This window comes from Panthera tigris, chromosome B2 (assembly GCF_018350195.1).
Source record: "Panthera tigris isolate Pti1 chromosome B2, P.tigris_Pti1_mat1.1, whole genome shotgun sequence".
NCBI lineage: Eukaryota > Metazoa > Chordata > Mammalia > Carnivora > Felidae > Panthera > Panthera tigris.
Window position 1 is genome coordinate 105,864,658 of NC_056664.1, and position 12,884 is coordinate 105,877,541.

At 37.0% G+C, this 12,884-nt stretch overlaps 1 protein-coding gene across 4 annotated transcripts in view; it reads left to right on the forward strand.

The window, feature by feature from the left end:
* Positions 1-12,884, forward strand: part of SLC35F1 (solute carrier family 35 member F1) — a 442,526-nt gene that overhangs the window by 273,646 nt on the left and 155,996 nt on the right. The gene's annotated exons all lie outside the window — the stretch shown is intronic.

Sequence of the window (12,884 nt, forward strand, 5' to 3'; positions counted from 1 at the left end):
GAAGAGTTTAATCAAATACACAAAAGGAATGGACTTTAAGATCGAAGACACTAATTTCAAGAGTTGATAACTGTACGGGTGCCTGGGTGGCTCAGTTGGTTGAGCGTCCGGCTTCGGTTCAGGTCATGATCTCATGATTTGTGAATTTGAGCTGACAGCTCAGAGACTGGAGCCTGCTTTGCGTTCTGTGTCTCCCTCTCACTCTGCCTCTCCCTTGCTCACGCTCTGTCTGTCTCTCTCTCAAAAATAAATAAACATTAAAAAAAAAAAAAGAGTTGATGACTATACACCAGCATCTTCTAAAAGTAAGTCAGAATTATGGAATAGAAGGAAATTTAAAGCTAATTATCTTAGCCTGATTTACCCAGAAAGCAAAGACTTATATGCTGCTACTGTTTTTAAAGATAGGGAGCAGGCATGAGAAAGGGATGGAGGGAGAGATCATACAAGGGCACAGAGCACCCTACAGAGCATCTTGTGAGGAAGGATCTCTTCAGAGAACATGTAGAAGTGACTGCTTTTCAGGACAGTCTGCCTGAAGGAGAAAGAAGGAAGAATTTATCTGTCTGCTATAGTTTCCTACTGGTCAACTGCAATAATTTCCCCGTATTTCCCAGTTGCTGATGAGTGAGCACCAAGCAGATCCCCACAAGGTCTGGTCCTCAGCATCGATGTGGAATCCCCAAGGTAGAAGGCACAAGGTATACAGAATGGGCATGTGGCATTGGGCCCCTGGGCTGTTTCCATGTATTGTTGGTTGTAGTCTATGTAGTGTTGGTGAAGCCACCACTGGAGTTAGAGTATGTGACCAGAGACCTTAGAGATGGTAAGACCAAGAGGATTTGAAGGCAGAGCATAAGAGGTGTCTAAACACTCACCAATTACAATATACTTACTTTGTGTGAAGGAACCAAAACCCAAAGTAGAAGATGTCCAAGATTATGGAGCTTAATTAGTGGGAGCCAAAAGCCAGGAGCTTGTAAATCCCTCTCTGGTGCCTTTTTACTCTTCTGTGCCACTTCTCTAGATAATGCAATGTGTAATTTACATGCACAATTGTGACTCATCCTCTCATACTAGAGTTTCCAATGTCTCCTACACTTAGTGCCTCATAGACTCACTGAAATATTGTTTAGGAGGGCTTTTGTGGCTTACTTGGTTTCCTCTAAAAACCAAAACAAACCCAAACCAAAACCTGCTACCCCAGAACCAGAGAACAGATTAAACTCCACGAATATAGAATCTGAAGGAAAGACACTCCAATTAATGTTAAACCTGTAGGTAGGTGCTTTTGCTTCTTGCCTAATGATCTTACATATGTCTAATTAACACTTAAATGTGATAAAATCTTTCAGCAAAGAACTTGAGGAAGCCAATGTCCTAACTTCTGAAAACATGAATCTTTTCACAGAACATGGTAGAACACACGTTTCTCCCATGTTCAAGTGGAATTGTTTGTAGTCAGGGGAGTTTACCTAAGTGTTCTTTATGTATGCACATCTGAATTCATATGTTGACCCAAATCTAACATGGCTTGCGTGAGAATAGCTATCAGATGAAGATGTCTCTACAGAAAGGTTGATGTGCTCTGATTTAAAATGATAACATAATTATTTCACTCTCATGCCAAAGGATTACAAAGCAATATGGTTATATAACACTATGTTGAAAATCTTCATACCCTTTTAAAAGAATGTATTCTTATAACTGAGGGAAGAAAACAAGATTCAATTCATGTTTTATTTTAAATCTTATTATTTTGAATACCTAATTTGTAATAAGTTTATTCACAGGGTTCTAAAGTCTATTTCTTTAACAGAATAAAGTGCTTGTGGTAATGGTTATGTCAGTCTTTATGAATATAAGCTGTATTATAATAGGTATTCAGCTTCCAGCAGCACTATTTTTCCTGAGACTCATGCATTTTTCATTGTCTAGTCATTCTGAATTTAAAGTGGATAGGATGTCCTTTTAAATGCATAAACAAAGAAGATGAAAATGTGTATAATAGTCTCCTCTCAATTTCTGCTACTAAAATTATAAGACCTGTGTTTCCTATGTTAGGATGCATCTGGTGTGTTATTCTATATATTGCATGAATAACCAACAGTTCCCTGTGCAGAATTCCACTCAGCACCATATTTAGCATCATTTTTGCAAGATAGCACCTTACCAGGCTTGTTCAGAAAGGCAACAAGAAATCGCTTGTTAATCTCAGTGTCTAACTGGAAAATGGAATACAGTAAAAACAAGGTTTGCTTTGTCTTTCAAAACTAATAGTTTTTCAAGACAAGATTAGCAGTGATCTTTCAAATCTTCTAGGATTTTGCCCTTTTTCTTTACAAATATTTGTTCTCTCATAAACATGTTTATTCATTCTGTGTTTATTGAGCATCTATTTCCTTTCCACCCAGCAATGCTCAAGGCACCAGGAACATAGAAGTGAATGCAATACATTCCCTTCTTTTCAGGAGCTTATGAGTTACACTATATGGTGAGTAAAATAGAGATAGGAGCATATAGATGAGGGCACTTAACTCAGCTTCAGGGAGCAGGGAGTAACCAAACGGAGACTTTCTGGGGAAGATAGGTCTTAAGATTATGAAGAGTTAGGTGAAGGGACTACAGATCTACTGTGGTGGTTACCTATGGGAAAAAGTATAGTTCAGAGGGATAAGGCGATGATAAATAAACTGAAAAGATCCTAAAACAGAGAGAGTGGTAAGGAGAACATTCTGTGAAACAAATCACCAAAAGGATTTGTCCGGTGGTTAAAGACAGCACAAGAGAATTTGATGAAATGAAAATGGCAAGGGTGTGGAGATGGAATTAACAGAGTTTATTATCTAGGTCAACATCTAGATTTCTTTATATTTTTATTTATTTACTTATTTTGCTTTGGTGACTCTGGTAACAGATGTGTAGACTACACTAGCTATAGTATTTAGCTTTCTGTGGCTGGGAAAGAACTCATAGTGAAAGGCTCCTTCCATTCCTTCCTGTTTTTACAAGTCACGTTTATTAGCATGACCGATAAAACAATAATTTGCATTCTGTATCAAATCATACCAGAGCAGCTAAATGACATGGTCACTAATTAAAAGCAAAAACCAATCACTGGAGATTTGCTGCTTTGTTTGGCTGAAGAAACAAGCGTAAGTCTGTGTTGACCTCCTGTTGAAAGGCACACATTATAGAGGTCTTAGTGGAAGAGTTTTCATTAGTCATTCTGGCTGGCTTTTTCATCTTCACCTTACTCAGAATATTCCTGGAACCTAGCAACTTAGGTTTCTAGCACTGTGCACTCTGCCTTTGTGAGGGAAACCACTTTTTTTTCTTTTTTTTTTTCTTTTTTTTTTCTTTTTTTTTTTTTTTTTTTTGGCAGCCTAGGGTGGTATAGCATAGTAATTAATATGTTGGGAATTTGAGTCAAATAACCTGGTTTCCATCCAGACTCTTCCCCATTTCCCCATGCTAGCTCTGTGATCTTGGGCTGTTTGCTTAACCCCTCTAAGCATCAATTTACTTATCTAGAAAAATTTAATTATCTGTGAAATAGTAATATCTGTCATAAGCAGTTTTATGTAAGCCTAATGATAACAGCAAAGCAAAAACCTATAGTAAACATACAAAAGGTAAAGAGAAAGGACCATAAGCATACCACTACAGAAAGTCATCAAACCATAAAGGAAGAGAGCAGGGACAAAGAAAGAAACAGAGAAGAACTGTGAAGACAACCAATGAGCAATTAACAAAATGGCAATAAGTACACACCTATCAATAACTACTTTAAGTGTAAATAGACTAAATTTTTTATTCAAAAGACACTGGGTGGCTGATTGGTTAAAAAAAAAATAAGACCCATCTTTATGTTGCCTATAAGAGACTCAGTTTAGATATAAGGTCACACACAGACTGATAATGAAGAGACAAAAAAAGATATTCCATGCAGATAGAAATCACAAGAGACCTGGAGTAGATGTGCTTATGTCAGGCAAAATGGAGTTTAAACCAAAGACTATAAGACCCAAAGATGGGCATTACATAATAATAAGGTGGTCAATCCAACAAGAGGATATAGCATTTGTAAATATTTATGCACCCAACATAGAAGCACCTAAATATACAAAACAAATACTAATAGACCTAAAGGGAGAAACAAACACCAGTAGGATAATAGGGGATTTTAATACCCCACTTATATCAATGGATAGATCATCCGGAGACAAAATCAATAAGAAAACATTCACCTTAAGTAACACATTAGATCGGATGGACTTAACAGTTATATATATGGAATATTCCATCCCAAAGGGACAGAATACACATTATTCTCCAGTACAATTAGAATATTTTTTAGGATAAGGGGCCTGGGTCGCTCAGTTGGTTAAGCATCTGACTCTTGATTTCGGCTCATGTCATGATCTCAGTTTCATAAGATCGAGTCCCGAGTAGGGTTCTTCGCTGACAGCACCAGAGCCTGCTTGGGATTCTGTCTCTCCCCTTCTCTCTCTGCCCCTCCCCAACTCATGCTTTCTCTCAAAATAAGAAAATAAACATTTAAAAAAAGAGAATAGGACACCTGGGTGGCTTAGTTGGTTAAGCATACAACTCTCAGTATTGGCTCAGGTCATGATCTCACAGTCGTGGAATCAAATCCCACATCAGGCTTTGTGCTGAGCATGGAGCCTGCTTGGGACTCTCTCTCTCCCTCTCTCTACCTCTCCCTCACTCTCGTGCTCTCTTTCTCAAAATAAACAGAAAAAAAAAAAGAAAAGAGCATTTTCTAGGATAGATCATATGTTAGGCCACAAAACAAGTCTTAATAAATTTAAGAAGATTGAAATCACATCAAACATCTTTCCTGACCCCAATAGTAGAAAGTTTTTATATGAAGAAAAGTGGAAAATTCACAAATATGTAGTGATTAAACAAGATGCTACTGAACAACCAACAGGTCAATGAAGACATAGAAAAAGTAAAAAAAAATACCTTGAAGCAAATGAAAACAGAAATATACATATCAAAATTTGTGGGATGTAGCAAAAGCTGCTCTAAGAAGGAAGTTCGTGGCAATAAGTGCCTATCTCAAAAAACCTTTTGAAAGACATTTCAGAAAAACCTTCAAAAAAGAAATGTTTCAAATAAACAACTTAACTTTATACCTCAAGAACTAGAAAAAGAATAAACAAAGCTTGAGGGAAATAAAGGAAGGAAAGGAAGGAAATAAAGATTAGAGCAGAAATAAATGAAATAAAGACCAAAAAGGCAATGGGGAAAATCAGTGAACTAAGAGCTTGTTCTTTGAGAAGATAAACAAGATTGACAAACCTTTAGTTACACTTATGAAGAAAAAAGGACAGAGAACTTAAATAAAATTAGACATGAAAGAGATTTTACAGCTGATCCCACAGAAATACAAAGGATCATAAGAGATTGCTATGAGCAATTATCTGCCAACAAATTGGACAAACTAGAAAATTGGATAAATTCCTAGAAACATACAACCTACTAAGATTGAATCATGATGAAATATAAAATCTAAACAGACTAATTACTACTAAGAACATTGAATCAGTAATCAAAAACTTCCCGACAAACTAAAGTCCAGAACCAGATGGCGTCACTGGTAAATGCAGTCAAACATTCAAAGAAGAATTAAACCAGTCCTTGCTCAAGCTCTTCCAAAAAATAGGAGGGAACTCTTCCAAACTCATTTTATGATGCCAGTATTACCCTCATACCAAACCATACAAGGATGTCGGAAGAAAAAAAAAATTACAGGCCAATATCTCTGATGAACATAGATGCAGAAATCCTCAACAAAATGTTAGAAAACCAAATTCAACAGTACATTAAAAGGATTACACACCATGATCAAGTGGGATTTATTCCAGAGATGCAGGGATGGCTCAACACCTGCAAATCAGTGCGATACAACACATTAACAAATGACGGAGAAAACTCATATGATCATATTAATAGATACAGGAAAAGCATTAGACAAAATTTAGCACTCTTTTATGATAAAAACTCTCAACAAAGTGGCTGTAGAGGGAACATAACTCCACATAATAAAAGCCATATGTGGCAAGCCCTACTCGACAGTGAAAAGCTAAAAGCTTATCCCCTAAGACGAGGATGCCTACTCTTGCCACTTTTATTAAACACAATATGGGAAGTCCTGGCCAGAGTAATTAGGCAAGCAAAAGAAATAAAAGGCATCTGAATAAGAAAAGAAGTAAAATTGTCACTATTTGCAGATGACATGATATTATATATAGAAAACACTAAAAACTACATCAAAAACTGTTACAACTAATAAATGAATTCAGTAAAGTTGCAGGCTACAAAATCAATACACAAAAATCTGTTGCATTTCTTTGTGCTAATAGTAAACTATCACAAAGAGAAATTTTAAAAATCCCATTTACAATTGCATCGAAAACAATAAAATACCTAGAATAAATTTAACCAAGGAGATGAAAGACCTCTACTGAAAACTATGAGACATTAATAAAATTGAAGAAGACACAAATAAAAGGAAAGATTATTTTGTGCTCATAGATCGAAAGAGTCAATATTGTTAAAATGTTCATACTATTCAAGACAATATACAGATTCAGTGCATTCTCTATCAAAATTTCAATGACATTTTTCAAAGAAATAAAACAAATAATTCTAAAATTTGTATGGAACCACAAAAAAAACAATTAAAAAAAACCCAATAACCAAAGCAATCTTGAGAAAGAACAAAGCTAGAGGCATCATGCGTCCTGATTTCAAACTTCATTACAAAGCTTTAGTGATTAATACAGTATGGTGTTGGCATAAAAACAGACACATAGATCAGTGGAACAGAATAGAAAGCCCAGAAATAAACCAACACATATATGGTCAACTAATTTACAATAAACGAGACAAGAATATACAATGGGGAAAGACTGGACAAAAGAACGAAACTTGACCACTATCTTATACACAAAAATTAACTCAAAATCCATTAAGGACTTGAACATAAGACCCAAAACCATAAACCTCCTAGAAGAAAACATAAGAAGTAAGCTCCTTGACACAGATTTTGGTGATGGTTTATTTCAATCTGACACCAAAAGCAGAAGCAATAAACACAAAAAGAAGTGAGACTACATCATACTAAAAAGCTTCTGCACAGGAAAGAAAACTACAAACAAAATGAAAAACAGCCTACAGAATGGTAGAAAATATTTGCAAATCATCTATCTGATAAGGGGCTAATATCCAAAATATATAAAGAACTCATAAAACTCAATGTCAAAAATACAAACAATCCAATTTAAAACTGGACAGAGGATCAAAATAGACATTTTTTCAAAGACATGAAGATGGCCAACAGGTACATGAAAAGATATTCAGCATCATTAATTATCAAGGAAATGCAAATCAAAACCACAATGAGGTATCACCTCATGCCTGTTAGAATGGTTATTGTTTTAAAAAGACAAGACATAAGTGTTGGCAAAGATGTGGCGAAAAGGAAACCTTTGTGCACTATTGGTTGGAACGTAAATTGGTGCAGCCACTGTGGAAACCAGTTAAGGAAGTTCCCCCCACAAAATAAAAATAAAACTACCATATAATCTAGCAATTCCACTTTCAGGTATTTATCTGAAGAAAATAAAAACACTAATTAGAAAAGATTTCTGCACCCTTATGTCCATGTTCGTGTTCATTGCAGTGTTGTGTACAATAGCCAAGATATGGAAACAACCATAAGCCATCAATGGATGGGTGGTTACAGAAGTTGTGGTGTGTGCATTGTGGTGTGGACCGTATTATTTAGCCATGAAAAAGATGAATTCTTGCCATTTGCGACAACATAGATGGATCTTAAGGGCATTATGCTAAATGAAATAAGTCAGACAGAGAAAGGCAAATACTGTATGATCTCTCATATGTGGAATTTTTTTATCTATTAAAAAAAACAAGCACATAGATAAAGAAAACATATTGGTCATTGTCAGAGCTGCGGGGATTGGGGGTTGAGAGAAAGGAGGGAAAGGGGTCAAAAAAGTAATGAGAAAAAAAAAAGACAAGTTGATAGGGAGAGATCTTTGCAAGTGCTTATAATCACATATTTCCCTGCTTTTAGAACAAAGGACCCCCATTTTCATTTTTTACTAGGGCCTGCAATTATGTAGCCAGCCCTATTTCTACTTGAAACTGAGTTCCTTAAGATCTGGACACATGCTTATACATCATACTATTCTGTGTGTAGCATAATATCTGGCATTTATTAGATAATAAACAATGCTTTTTGAGATAATATTTATTAATTTGATTTATGGTATATGTGTGTGTATCTATAAAACTCTAAATATCTACATATTTATGTTGATATATTTATAAAGTATAAATTAATGGAAATATATACTGTGAATGTATAATTACATATGCAGTGGACAGATAGGTACAAAATATTTAGAAAACAGGTTTTCTGTTAGAAAAGTTATTCTGTATTAAGGGTCTACTGTTTCCGTTCCTTTTAATTTAAAGGGTTATTAATTCAAATGCTAGTGTGTAATCAATACTGTATTTTAAAAACTATAAAAAGTAAATTAATATCTAGCAAATGGATTCATTGCACCATAAGCTTTCAGAATGTGCCCAGTGACAGCACATTTCTATAAGAAATAAATACAAAAAGTAGTACCTGCCTTATAAGGTTACTATAAGGATTAAATAAGATAGTATATATAAAGGTAAAGCCCAGGACTTGGCACAGGCTGAGAACTTATTAAATATGAATTATTATTGTTATTTCACCGTAACTAGCCTCATTTTGTAGTAAGTTATGTGGGAACTCAGCTCCAAAGTCTTGGTTAGTAGTTTGCCAATGACAAGGACTATGTCTTACTCATCTTTGAGTACATAGTGCCTGACATGTAGAAGGCTGTTTTATAGTATACAGGTACATATACATCAGAAAACTAAAATTTGATTCCGTTACATAAGTAATCAGTTATTTTTGGTGGCTTGATTTTGTTCAAGAAAGGCACAGGATATTGCCAAAGTTTTGAATACGATGGTTATAATTTAAGCAGCTGTAGGAATTCCCATGTTGTGGCCATTTTTAACCTTATTTTCTCAAGGAGACATACTCCATACCCACTCTTTTCTGGTCGACATACTCAGCATTGGGAGCAACCAATTAGTTGTAACTCTCCCTATTTCTTTTCCACTTCAGGATGTAAGTTATTATGCAAATAATCAAGAGTGACCTCATGAGAGGATAATCATGAATCCACTCTAAATTAAATTGTAAATCATTTTATACATTATTATTTTAGCTCTCATCATAATTATTGTGTTTTGTGGTGACTAGATCAGACTTCTTCAAAGAATTCTTTGAATTCTCCAAAATTCTTCAAAGTCAGCACTTTTATATCTTAGGACTTCCTGTCCCTTTAGTCACAGCTAACTCTTCCCTCTGTGGAATTCTGTTTCCTTGGTTTCCATAATACCAGTATTGCTCTGCTACTCTCCACTCTGCAAAAACTGGTCTTTCAAAGGCTAGCAGTGACTACAAATTATCTTCTCCCAGTACACATTCTGTCCTCTAAGCAACATTCAGTATTACAACTACCGTCTCCATGAAAGTCTCTGTTCCCTTGCTTTCCCTGACAGCAAGAGCTTTCCTTGTCTTCCCCTTAACCTTCTAACCACTTGTGACTCCAATGATGTGCCTCTTCTTTTCCCTTAACCCCAATGTGGGGATTCCCCAAGGATTTTTCCTAGACTTCTTATTCTCTCTTCCTTGGCAATATCATCCGTTTCTAGTACTTGAGCCATCCATCACTTTTAGGTGTATAACTTCTGCATATTCATCTCCTGGTTGTCCTCCCTATCCAACTCTTATCTCTTGTTGCAAATACTGCTGGATCATTTGGAAGCTCATCTGGCAGCTCAGATTCAATATACCAAAGTTTTTTTGTTATCTTTCCACTCAAACCAACTCCTTATCGTGATTTTTGTTAGTGGGTATCACACTTCTCTGTTAGGCTGGCTTAAAAACTTTTGAATTAATTCTGGTACTTCTCTTTACCTCTGCCTTTCTTTTTTATCATGCTTTCAATTCGGCAAAACTGTTCAGTGTTGCCTAGACCTGCCTCTGCCCCGTCTTTGAATTCTTCATTCACTACTTCTTCTAAATGGTATTGTCCAGCAATAGGTACAGTAAATAAAGAACATTATATAGACTTCACTGCCTGGCAGAGGGAAACAGGGGGTAAAATCAGTAATTATAATACAAGATATAGAAATGAAGGAGAAGCAACCCAGGTAAGACTTCTTAAAGGGGGTAACATATGAGCCAAATCTTAAAAGATGAATAGGAGTCAGACTGATAAAGGCAGGAAAAACATTCTAGAAATAATAACACATGCAAAGGAATGCCAGCAAAGAAGACTGTGACTTATTGTTGAGGTGTAAGTCGGACTGGAGCTCTGGCTTCATGGGGAAATGAAAGCGGGAAGTAAAGCTCCAGAGGTATTAAGAGTGGAGGGAAGGCACGTAGGGCCTTGTTTTCAGTTACCTGATGTTCCATAATGAACCACCACAAATATTATGCCGTAAAACGATAGCCATTGATTATTTCTCACAGTTCTCCAATTGGGGAACAGTCTCTGGGGATGGCTCATCTCTGCTCCACATGGCACAGGCTGGTACAGCTCCAATGGGGCAGGAGGATCCAGGAGCCTCACTTACATGTCTGGTGCTTCAGCTGGGGTGACATTGGCTGGCTGGATTTCTCTTTTTCTTTACACATGGTGACCTAATATTCAGCAACCTAGGTTCTTTACATGTAAGCTGTATCTGCAGAGAGTGAAATGTAGAAGCTGTGGAGCTTCTTCTGGATTAGTCTGGAAGTCACATGACATCCTTACCCCTACATCCTGTTGGTCAAAATAAGTCACAAGAGGAGCTCTGCTTCTAGAAAAGGAGAAGTAGATCCCATCTCCCTTTGGGAGGAGGAGCATGAATGCAGACGGACGAGAGGAAATGTTGGCAGCTATGTTTCTGGATCATGTATCATAAGCCTTATAGATCACTGCATTTTATAGGGTACCATTGTAGGATTCTAAGCAGCAGACTGACATTGTAGAATATACGTGTAAAAATATCTCTTTGATCCCTTTATAAAGATTGAGTTCAGGGGTCAGGCCCAATACCTGGAAACAGGGCAACCAAGGAGAAGCCTCTACCAGTATGTTACAGGTTATCCTCAGGAAAGCCTTTTCTACGGGCCCTCATGCCTTGCTCCAGTTTTCCTCCTCATTGAAACAAATGGAATGACCAAAATGTGATAGATGCCTTTTTCTTTTTTCTTTTTCCTTTCTTTCTTTTTTTTCTTATTTTTTTAAATATTTACTCTTTTATTTTATTAATATAGAGAGAGAGAGAAGGAGGGGGGACAGAGGGAGAAACAATCTCAAGCAGGCTTCATGCTCAGCATTGAGCCTGATGCAGGGCTCAATTCCATGACCCTTGGATCATGACCTGAGCCGAAATCAAGAGTTGGATTCTTTTTTTTTTTTTTTTTTAACGTTTATTTATTTTTGAGACAGAGAGAGACAGAGCATGAACGGGGGAGGGGCAGAGACAGAGGGAGACACAGAATTGGAAGCAGGCTCCAGGCTCCCAGCCATCAGCCCAGAGCCCGATGCGGGGCTCGAACTTACAGACCGCGAGATCGTGACCTGAGCCTAAGTCGGACGCTTAACTGACTGAGCCACCCAGGAGCCCCAAGAGTTGGATTCTTAACCGACTGAACCATTCCGGCACCCCATTCTTTTTTCTTGTTTTAAGCAAGACACCACTAAGGTATCTGTCCAGGACTCTGTGCCGCTTCCAGAAAGATGGATTCACATCTGCCACGGGGGAGGAAATATGTAACATCACGTATCCTCTGACTAATTTTTTTTATGTTTAGAAATAATATTCTTTGCTTATTTTACATTGCTGTTTCTATAAATAAACCAGGAAAGTCAGATGAGACTTTTGGGGAAGGCAGAAGCCTCCTTTATATTTCCAGGGGCTCTTCCTGTGTCGGATCCTGTAGATTTATGTGATCATAAAGCCCATATGGGCACTTTATTTCTATGCATAGTGAACCCCTTGACTCTTGCCCCTAGTCCTTACTACAGTGCTGTTCAATGCCTATTTAAAAGCCACAGAAAATATTCACAGAATTTGAAATGTTTTATTATATCACCTCAGTAAATTTGCTTCATGAATAACTTTTTTAACATGCAAGCAATAGTATCTTGTGTAGAGGAGAGTGAAGACTAATGCTTATCAGTCTTTACTAGAGCAAAGTAAGATCCAAAATCTGGGAATGGAGAGGAGATGGTCCTCCTGGATTTTCTGGGGTTCGTACAGCCCCTTCCCCTAAGTGTTCCTGGATCCCAGATTTCAATCTATAAACAAAAGAATCTTTCATTACTGGTATGAGAACCTGAAGATAAGGTTACAGTATGGTGCCTCTTTGTCAGCGTGCAAGTGTTCTGTCGGGTTTCTGAACACTTAGTGCTATGGTGGGCATCACCGACGATGTTAATTTCCTCCAAGGCTCCAGAGTCCTGTGGCTAGAAGCCAGGATCACTTGGAGAGATTTGGTCCCAAATCCCAGCTTTGCCACTTCCTCGTTACATGACAGTGAACAAATTCCTTAACTCCTGTAAACTCTGTTTTTTTTTTTCCTCTTTAAAACCTCACTAATAATTGCACCCTGCTCATAGGGTTGCTGTGATGGGTGAAAACAAATACTATGTATTGCACCTAGCCTAGTGAATGGCACAAGTACTCAATAAATTTTAACTGTTATTGTTTCAGTGGACTTCCTG